Source organism: Cynocephalus volans, chromosome 13, assembly GCF_027409185.1.
Source record: "Cynocephalus volans isolate mCynVol1 chromosome 13, mCynVol1.pri, whole genome shotgun sequence".
NCBI classification, from domain to species: domain Eukaryota; kingdom Metazoa; phylum Chordata; class Mammalia; order Dermoptera; family Cynocephalidae; genus Cynocephalus; species Cynocephalus volans.
In genome coordinates this window covers 47,198,087-47,207,954 of record NC_084472.1, presented here as the reverse complement: position 1 = coordinate 47,207,954, position 9,868 = coordinate 47,198,087, and the positions used below count along the sequence as shown (strand labels likewise).

Sequence of the window (9,868 nt, the reverse complement as noted above, 5' to 3'; positions counted from 1 at the left end):
TTGTTTCTCCCACAACTCCTTATGACAGTCTAAAGAAGACAGAAAATAAACACATATTTGTTGAATGAATGAATAGTACTGTGCCATGAAATGCAGCAAACTTACCTTTCACCCACCAAAGATAGCTATCTTAATAAAGCTCTCAAAACACAAACATGTTGGAAGTTTTTATAAAGACAATATTTAGCACTTTTATCTGTTACCTGGTTGTTATAATACAACTTCATTCATATCATCTAACAATAATATGTATTAAATATTCTAATACGTTTTTTGGACTTTGCTGTGTGCCCAGACACTGTGTAAGTGCTTTATGAATATTACTGTATACAGTATTTCTGAACAAATCTATGAGACCACTTTCTACTTGAAAGGTAGAAATACCAAATACTTGTTTTCTCTGCTCCCACAGCTAGGGCATGTGTACAATATCAAACTTTGATGGAGAGCTAGTGACAGACAAAGCATGGAATGCTGTCCAGGGAAGTGGTGACAGCGGGAATCGCTCTCCCAAGACAGAGGCAACAGTGGCTCTAGCAACAGTGTTTCCACATCAGTGGAACAGGAGCATGTCAGGAGCAATAATGCGGTTTTTGTATTTTTTTTATTGGTTATGAATATTCATGAGATACAAAGCTGATTGGCACCCCTCGTCCCCATGATGTGGGGGCCAGATTCACACTGGCTGTATACCCATTACCACAAATTGCATTTGTACCTTTTGTCCCCCACCCAATTATCCCCAACCTCCCTCCGCCTCCCCGCTTCCCCCTGACTCCACATCGTAGTGCATAGAATGTTCTCTTTCTCTGCAAGTCCAAAGCACCACTATGGTCTTTCTTTCCTTCCTTCCTTCCCTCGTAGCTCCCACACAGGAGTGAGCACGTGGTATTTATCCCTCTGTGCTCTGCTTATTTCATTCAACGTAAGTTTCTCCAGGCTCATCCATGTTGTTGCAAATGGGAGTACTTCATTTTTTTTTATGGCAGAGTAGTATTCCATGATATATATACACCACAGTTTCCTTATCCAGTCATCCATCAATGGACATTTATATTGGTTCCATGTCTTGACTATTGTAAACAGAGCTGTGATGAATATGGGAGTGCAGGTATCCCTTCAACATGATGATTTCCATTCCTCTGGGTATATACTCAGAAGTGGGATTGCTGGATTATATGGAAGATTGTGGAGTATACCAGCATTTGTGGAGCAAGTGTAGTTCACAGGGCCTAATTTCCCAAAGCCCTGCAGTTTCAGGTTTAGCCTAACTTCTTAAAATTATGTATAGAAATGTTAACCTTGCAAAAGACAGGAAACTTTCCTCAGGCTAGGGTCTCTGATGTGGATGGAGAGTTGTGGCACAGCAAGGTTGCTAGCTCAAGGACAGATAAGTTACTGATTGATATGTAAAGATACTAGGAAGCTGCTGTAGGGAAAGAGAATGTTTGCTAAGATTGAACTTTTTTTTGGTGGATCGACTTAACCTTTTGCAAATTGCACTATAGAATGTCACTTTGCTTGTTTCACTGATGTTAAACTATACTTAGACATAACCCCACCCATGTTCTTTTTCTGTAACTTCCTAGTCTGGAGAATAAATGTGGGGCAAGAACCCCAGTTCGTGGTTAATTTCACAAAAGGAAGGAATGCCTCTCTCTTGAGGGTTCCAGGAGATTAACCCCTTTGGGGTCTCTCACTGCTCAGAAGAAATGGGCTTTGAGCAATCTTTTTGTAGCTCCGTCACCTAGAGGAAAAGAGGTGACAAATCCATGTGAGGCAAAGCAACAGAAGATCTATCTCTAGTTGTTTGAGAAAACTCCATACTGTTTTCCATAGTGGTTGTACTAATTTACAGTCCCACCAACAGTGTACGAGTGTTCCCTTCCCCCCACACCCTTGCCAGCATTTGTTATTCACCATCTTTTTTATTATAGCCAGTCTAACTGGGGTGAGGTGGTATCTCAATGTACTTTTAATTTTCATTTCCCTGATGACTAGTGATGTTGAGCATTTTTTCTTGTACGTATTGCCATTTGCATGTCTTCCTTTGAAAAGTGTCTATTCAGCTCCTTTGCCCATTTTTTAATTGGGTTATTTGGTTTTTTACTATATAATTGTTTGAGTTCCTTGTATATTATGGATATTAATCCCTTGTCAGATGCATAGTTAGCATACATTTCTCCCACTCTGTAGGTTGTTATTCCACTCTGTTGATTGTTTCCTTTGCTGTACAGAAGCTTTTTAGTTTGATATAGTCCCATATGTTTATTTTTTCTTTTGCTGCTTGTGCTTTCTTGTTTTTAACTGTGGCTGCTAAACTTGGTTCCTGAACCTTCTAGAGATTCTATAAGCTTCCCAGTATCCTTTAGTTCATTCTTTCAGGGTTTGAGTTAGCTTAGATTATGGTTCTTGCAATTCAGAAACTTGATTAATACATGCAGTAAAGCCTCAGAGAAAAAGAAAACAGGGCCTTGGGTAAATGATAATTCATAAATCTGGTATTCAGTGGAGAAATAGAAATTACCTCCTATGATCACTTGGAATGATGTGCCCACTGAAGGCAAGGTTTTAGAGAACCACATGGTTTCTATTATAAAAGCCAAATGAGAACTTGAGAAATTCAAGGACTGTAGATTTGGGGGGTGGGGAGGATTCTTCTAACAGTGTTGGAAAATTTAAATAAATAGCATGACAAGCTCAAAATACCAGATTTGTGGCTTCAGGCACAGGCTAAAAAAAAAAAAAAAAAAAAAAGATCAGGAATTTTCTATGCCCTCTATGGCTATACTAAAATAATCTCTTATCTCTTGCAGCTGCAGGGCTAAGATAGTGGAAAAATCAAACCCAGAGTCTGATCCTGCAGCTTGCTGAAATATGTCAGATCAATTCACCAGGTCTCTTTAGGGAACTTAAAGTATTGACAGGAAAGCATGGAATACGGAGAATTGGAGTTGGGGAATATGGGAGGACAGAGATGACCCACACAGTACTCTAATGTTCCACATCTGTCATGACTCTCCTGGCAGGAGAGGTAACTTTTTCTTCTCTACCATTGAAGCATTTCCTTTTTTCCTAGAAGACCTTGTAATGAATCAGTTTGTGGCCTCTATTTTAGAAAAGGGATCCATTTCTCATCATTTTCTATCCAAATGCAAACTCATAATTAAAGTGCCACAGGGGATAAAATGAAAAATCAGACCCTGGAGGAAAATGCTTAGTCACAGAAACAAACTTGTAAAATATTGAGAATTTACAAACTTAGAGAAAAATTGTAGAAATGAATTTTGAGAGCAACAGACAAAGGAGGATAGAGTTGATTCAAAATTTGTGTGAATGTATCAATATTGGTGCAGTTATCAATGTGTTGGCATAAACAGCTGGAAATGGTTCTAATTATGTGCTTAGTTGATCAACCAAAACCTGTATTCAACAGTGGCCCAGGGTAGAAGAAGTTGAGATGCCATAAATTCCTTAATATATAATATACAAAAAGGAATGCAGAATACAGAGAGAAGAAACGTTGGAGAGAATTTATCACATATGAGTCACTCACCCTTCCCTTATGTTCCCCAAGAAAACTCAAAGGCTTTTATTTTCCCCCAACAATGCACTGAAAAATACTCTGTTGTGGAGAACACTGGTATCTAAAAGTTATTAGGAAGTTATTACTTCCTATGTGCCAGGTATGGTAGGGAAAGTCACCAACTAACATTGGTGTCCTTTATTTCAGAGGAAATGTTAGCATCGTGCTCGTTTTGGCAGTACATATACCATAAAATTGGAACAATCTAGAGAAGATTAGCACGGCCCCTGCTCAAGGATGACATGCAAATTCATGAAGTGGTCCATATTAAAAAAAGAAAAGAAAATCCTAGCATCCCTGTGTGGCCAAGCAGATGCCATCACTTATCTTCTAGAGGTAACATAGTCTGGATAATGTAATAGGTGACAGGACCTAAGAAGTAACCATAGGTGATTTCCCACGGAAAAGACAGAAGGTAAATCATCTTCATCATCTTCCAGAGTTATGTCAGCTATCTGGTTCTATGCCACAATTTAGTTTGCAGGGATTCTGATCATTTTGCCATCCTTACAGGACATCGTGGTTGTCCAATATGGTGATAACTTCATGCTGAGAGATGCTAAATAAACAGGAACTAATGGTCCCCTAAGTGCCTTGGCAGGACATGCCAGCAGGCAGGAGATGATAATTCCATGAAAATACATGGGCCTGCCATTTCAGCAGACTCTCTGGGAAAGTTGTCTGATCTATGTTAAGAAATACATTCTGAAAAGAAGGACAAGTAGGGGTACATTGCACTCCTGCAATCTTAACATATTTCTTTGGATTATGGTGGGAAAAATAGACATGTTTTTCTGGCCCATTTACCAGATGATACAAAAAACTGATAACTTAGCACTCTAGACCAGTGATTTTTAAACTTTAGCATGCATCAAAATCACCTGGAGAGTTTGTTAAAACAGATTTCTGCTTTAAAAGAGTTTCTGATTGAGTCGGTCTGAAATTGTGCATGATAATTTGCATTTCTAATAAGTTTTCATGTGATACTGATACTACCGGTCCAAGGATCACAGTTTGGGAACTTCCGTCCTAAAACAAGAGAAAGTTGTTCAATTTCTAATGTAACTTTGCTACTTATGATCTAGCAGATCCAGTAACACTTTAAAAAAATAGGGAAATAGTATTTGTGGCAAGTTAGAATACTCTTTAGAATCTATGGCAATCCATAATTGGAAAATCAAAGATGTAGCCCCAAGAATTTAGAGACAAAGCCATGGTTTCTTCTGCATTTATAATTCTACCATTGTAAGAAAGCTTGTGGGCCCTGGTAGAGACCATATACTTGACCAAAGGGAAAAACAAGGCTAGAGAAGTTAAGTAACTTTATCTAAGTAATAGGAAGTAAAGCCAGGGTTTAATTCCAAATGCTTAGATTCCAAACCCATCCTTTCACCAGTGCCATCTCCGGTCTCCCTAAGATTCTGCATACCAGGCTTGGCTTACACTCATTATCGTAGTAAAATAACTGGTTTATCCCTACCTTTCAATGATATACTTGACTATGAAATATTTTAAATTTTGCATAATTTCAAAGGATTTATATCCTTCAGCCCAGGTACAAGTTTTAGCTCTGGCTAATTTGGGGGTTTCTCTTTCCATACCTGTAAATCAAGAAGTTAAATTTAATATTGTAGTTTGATCCAAGCTATAAATTTTTATGAGTATGCTTCTCAGGTCTTCCATATATGCTGTCCCCCCCCAAAAAATAAAATCTTAGATTCCCGATTGATATTTGCAATGTTTCCAAATGTTATGAAAACACCTTACATTTAATTCTTGCTGTGCCATATTCAGTAACAGAGACAAACTGTAAAATGAAAAAAAGGGCTGTTTTTTCCACATTTTCAATTGCATTATCTTTCTCTAAAAGTTCCAGTGAATGTTTCTATATTTGAACTTAAGATAAACTTACTTTTTCTTTTCCTATAGACTTTATATTTTAGAGCACTAAATCCATTACAGTCTCCAGACTGCCACAAAAGACCATCCCCATCTAATGAGCCAAGTGCAACAATGACACATCCTGTTCTGTGGGCTGTAAATAGTTGCTAAGTATTAACAAGAGCTCAGATGTCTCGACTCAATAAGACTCAAGACAAATTCAGATGGTGACATTTTCCTCCGTAATTCTTTTATTTCTGTACCCATTTAAGTGATTTCCAGAGCCTGCTAAATGTCATCTAAGTTACCTAAAGCTTGAGAAACTATTTTGAAGCGATTTTTTTTTAAATGCAATTATACCTCTATCTGACAACACCATCTGCTGCCAGCATCTCACTTTGTCAGCTTCCGGTTCGGTTAACTCTTTCATCACTGCAATTATCTGAATGCTAACAGTTCTTTGCAACATAGACCAATGAGATTACCAAAAATGCAGAGATGTATGTACCCATATAGAGGGTCAAAATTACCATGGAATTCAATTGCAAAAAAAACCCCCAATATTTCGGTTTCCAGTATAAGAAGATACTACTTTAGATATCTATTATTTAGTAACCATGGGAAGATTTTGCTTCTGCATTATCTTGGGAGACTGATGTTGGTTTAAGGAGGCCTAAATGAAGTAGTTATTTTTGTGAGAGAACTGCCAATAAAAATTTCTCCCTTATGTCTACAATACTGAGAAGCATGGAAGACAACCACAGTGGCAATGAAGAGAATAAATTCTTACTTCACAAAGGAGAAAGGATACACAGAGTCTTGTTTTCCCCCAAACATTTCTCTACGCCAAGGGATTTCTGAATCTTCATCCAATCAGGAAGGTTAGGGGTGGTGCCAGGGCTTAAAATCAGAGTGTTAAATATCACAGGCCTGTGATGAAGTTTTTGTCCCTTATGTAGCCCTAAGTAATAAGATCACATGTTTTTAGTGAAAATAATAGTGAAACATTATTAATATCAATAGTGAAACTACTCATGGACAGTTCAGGAATAAAGGTTAACTTTTAGAAATAATTTAAGACTATAACACTGTGACATGCATATTGAGACATGACATTGGGACTCAACAGTAGTCTTAGTTCCAGAAGAAATTAACTCATTGCTTTAAAAAGCTATCAGTAGAAACATGGCTTTACCAGGAGAGTTTAAGCTGTTCTGAGATGGATGTCAGAACCTAGGGCACCTTTGAGCTTGATCTATAACTAAGGACTGCCTTAGCACAAATGATGGATAAAGTCTACAACACTGAGATGATCATGTATCCTTCACTTAAGCAGAAGAAACATGACAAGATTATTCTAAGAGATGAGAGTCCTCTGAGAAATAGTTTAATTATTAAGATTTGGAAATCATTCAAGGATTTTCAAATCATCCATTGCTTTGATCTCTCTGTTCCAGGAAGAACGTTAGTTATGGGAAAATAGACACCAACAACTAGGACTCCTCGGCACTAGAAAAATTTATCTCCATGAAGTTGATGAATGCCCCAAGTTATCCAGCAAGACTCCATTGGTGAGTCAGACACAGACAGAGGTCTCCCAGTATAAAAGACTGAAACCCCTTTCTCCAAGACTATGTGGCACTAATACACACTGGCCATTTAAGGATTTGTCCTAGTACAGAGAGAACTGAAAAAAATCCTGATGTTCCCAAAGCAAATGTTTCTTCAGGCCTCCAAAAACTTATGCTAACTGGGAATTCAGGATCTTGGCCACCTAATTCTGTCTTACTCAAAGCCTACTTAAAAGTGTGACCCTCTAAGATGCAATCTCCAGTTATAGTTGGCCACTCTATCTTTTATGATCACTAAGAATCTTCTGCACCACTGGAAAGTAAAAATGGACCTTGGAGCCAGTCAGCTCTGGGCTTAAATCCAAGCGCCACTACATGATTGACTATGTGACTTTAATCTTTCTGAGCCTGTTCCCTCAATTGTAATATTCAACAAAGGCACACAATATGTGAACCTTGATTTGATTTTGGTTTAAAAAAAAACTTTTTGGGTCAACTGAAGAAATTTGAATATGAACATTAGATGATATAGTATACACACACACACACACACACACATACACACACATATAGTATATGTATAAAGATGTGATACTAATTTTCTTAATGTATGATAATGATAATATGACTAGTTGGAGTAATGTCTTTACTTTTAGGAAATGTACCAGACATATTTAGAAATAAAGTATCATAATGTTTACACTATACTTTTAAAGGGTATCACAAAAAAAAAAGTGAGTGGGTGCAGAGATGGAGGGAAAGAAAGAGAATGACAGTATTAACAATTGTTAATGTTAGCAATTGCCGAAACTACTGTAGTGAGGTACAAAGGTGACAATTATGAAAAACTGCACTAATTCTTCCCAGAAAATGCCATGATTTCAAGATTACGTTCAGCCCTGTTAGACTAAGAACGTACTGTAGACAGCCTGAACACGGCAAACTACTGATCTTGTACCCTAAAATGTGCATCATAAGAAAATATGTTTATACTAAAATTACACTGCTAAAATTAAAGACCAGGGCATGTTGAGCTTTCATAGGCAAAAATGTTAAACATACACCCAATAATTCTTCTTCTTAAAGTTCTAATTTTATTTGTTAAAATGGTATAGAGATCCGTCCTTTCTAACAACTCCTGTATATTCAGTCTATTCAGCAGCCTAATACTCAAATTATTAGGAAAAACAGCTACCACTTACGCCTAACTAGATTTCTTAAAAATTTATAATCTGGTTTATAAAAGGGAGAGAAGTGAAAGACAAAAATTTGTAATATTATTGTACCTTAAATATACCACAGTGTGTTCAATTTCAATAATACAATGCATGTATTTCAGCATTTCATGAATGATGCATCCTTTGACCTTTTAGACTGCTACACAATTGCGCTTCTAAAAGATATTTTGATGTATCCTAAGACCCTGAACAAAATATTTCTCATGCTCACTTGGCATTGGCCTGCCCCCAAGTAGGCTGACTCTATGCCAAGTTTGAGAAAAGCATATTTATTTAATCTAATCCCAGTAGAATACTGGGAAACTTCATCTCCCTTCAGTGTGTCTAGATGAATTCATGAAATGTCAACACCATCTCATGTTGACATCCTTCTAGTTCCCTTTAGGGACATTCAATCCTAGGATTTTTAGGGCATTAACTATTGCTTTTTTATATATTTTTCCAACTTAACCACTCTTATAACTAACTTGTTTATGAAAACTCAAGCATATCTCTGACCAAAAGAATGTAACAAGATCTTCAAACACCCTAACGGCCAATTTATAACTGCCCCATTTGTAGTTTTTCTGTATATAGAGTTATACTTCACCATTTATGAGGATTCCTTCTATAGAGTTGCGGTAGTCATCACCCCAATGAGGCAAAGAATCTTACTCAAAATGGTCCAGTAGAATTTTAGTAAACTAGCACTAAGGAAAAAAAAAATTGTAGTATTTGTTGATTTTTGTGATGCACACCTGAAATGGAGATTGGAGATTTCAAGTTACTAACAGTTTAACCCCAAGCTTACAAAATTCCTGAATAATTGCCCTTCCCAAGCTGATATGAGCCATCTCTCACACACTACCAGTCCTGAGCCTACTTCTTCTGACATCGCTACAGAACCTAACCACACAATTTAGAAGCTGTTTTTAAATACAAAGCCATATTTTAAATCTGTCTATAACAACTGCAAAGACAGAGGCATCTCAATTCATATCCATTCATTCATTCATTCATTCATTCAAATATTTACAGAGTTTTTTGGTTCCAATATAGTCAATATTTGTAACCAACAGAGAATCCCTGTGAATCGTAGGAAAACCTGTCATGAATACAGGATTTTAATTTTCCCTGTCAAGTTAAATATTTAAGTAGCTTCAGCCTCTGCTTTATCATCCGTAAAATAAAATAGGTATATATCTATATGTAAAAATTAGAGAAAAATAAACTTGAAGAGTAAATAATTTCAAAATGTGACAGAATATTTCCATTGCTACAAGGTTGTCTACAATGTGATCTTTCCCCTAAGATCACATCACTATGTAGGGTCTTTATCTTCTCCCCTTGATTCTCAGCAGGCTTGTGAGCTGCTTGGACCAATAGAGTATAGTGGAAGTAACAAAACTGTACTGTAGCCTCTGACTGGGTTTTTATTTCTTCGCTATTCCTCATATTTGCTTTCACAAGTGTTTGAACATGTAAGAGACTTTAATAGTTATATTGATAAATGTCCAAAAGATAGAGAAATCCATTCAACAAAACTTTGAACAGATAGCTGTCCAGTAAGTACTGAAATGACTCCACTTTCAAGGAAATGTTTGACATGGTTT

The 9,868-nt window shown here is 36.9% G+C and overlaps 1 non-coding gene across 1 annotated transcript; it reads left to right on the top strand.

Annotated features, from left to right (window-relative positions):
* Window positions 1–3,749: 3,749 nt before the first annotated feature.
* LOC134362246 (U6 spliceosomal RNA) lies at window positions 3,750–3,858 on the top strand. The gene has a single exon (XR_010021528.1). It is a non-coding gene; the product is annotated as a U6 spliceosomal RNA (small nuclear RNA).
* Window positions 3,859–9,868: the final 6,010 nt, after the last annotated feature.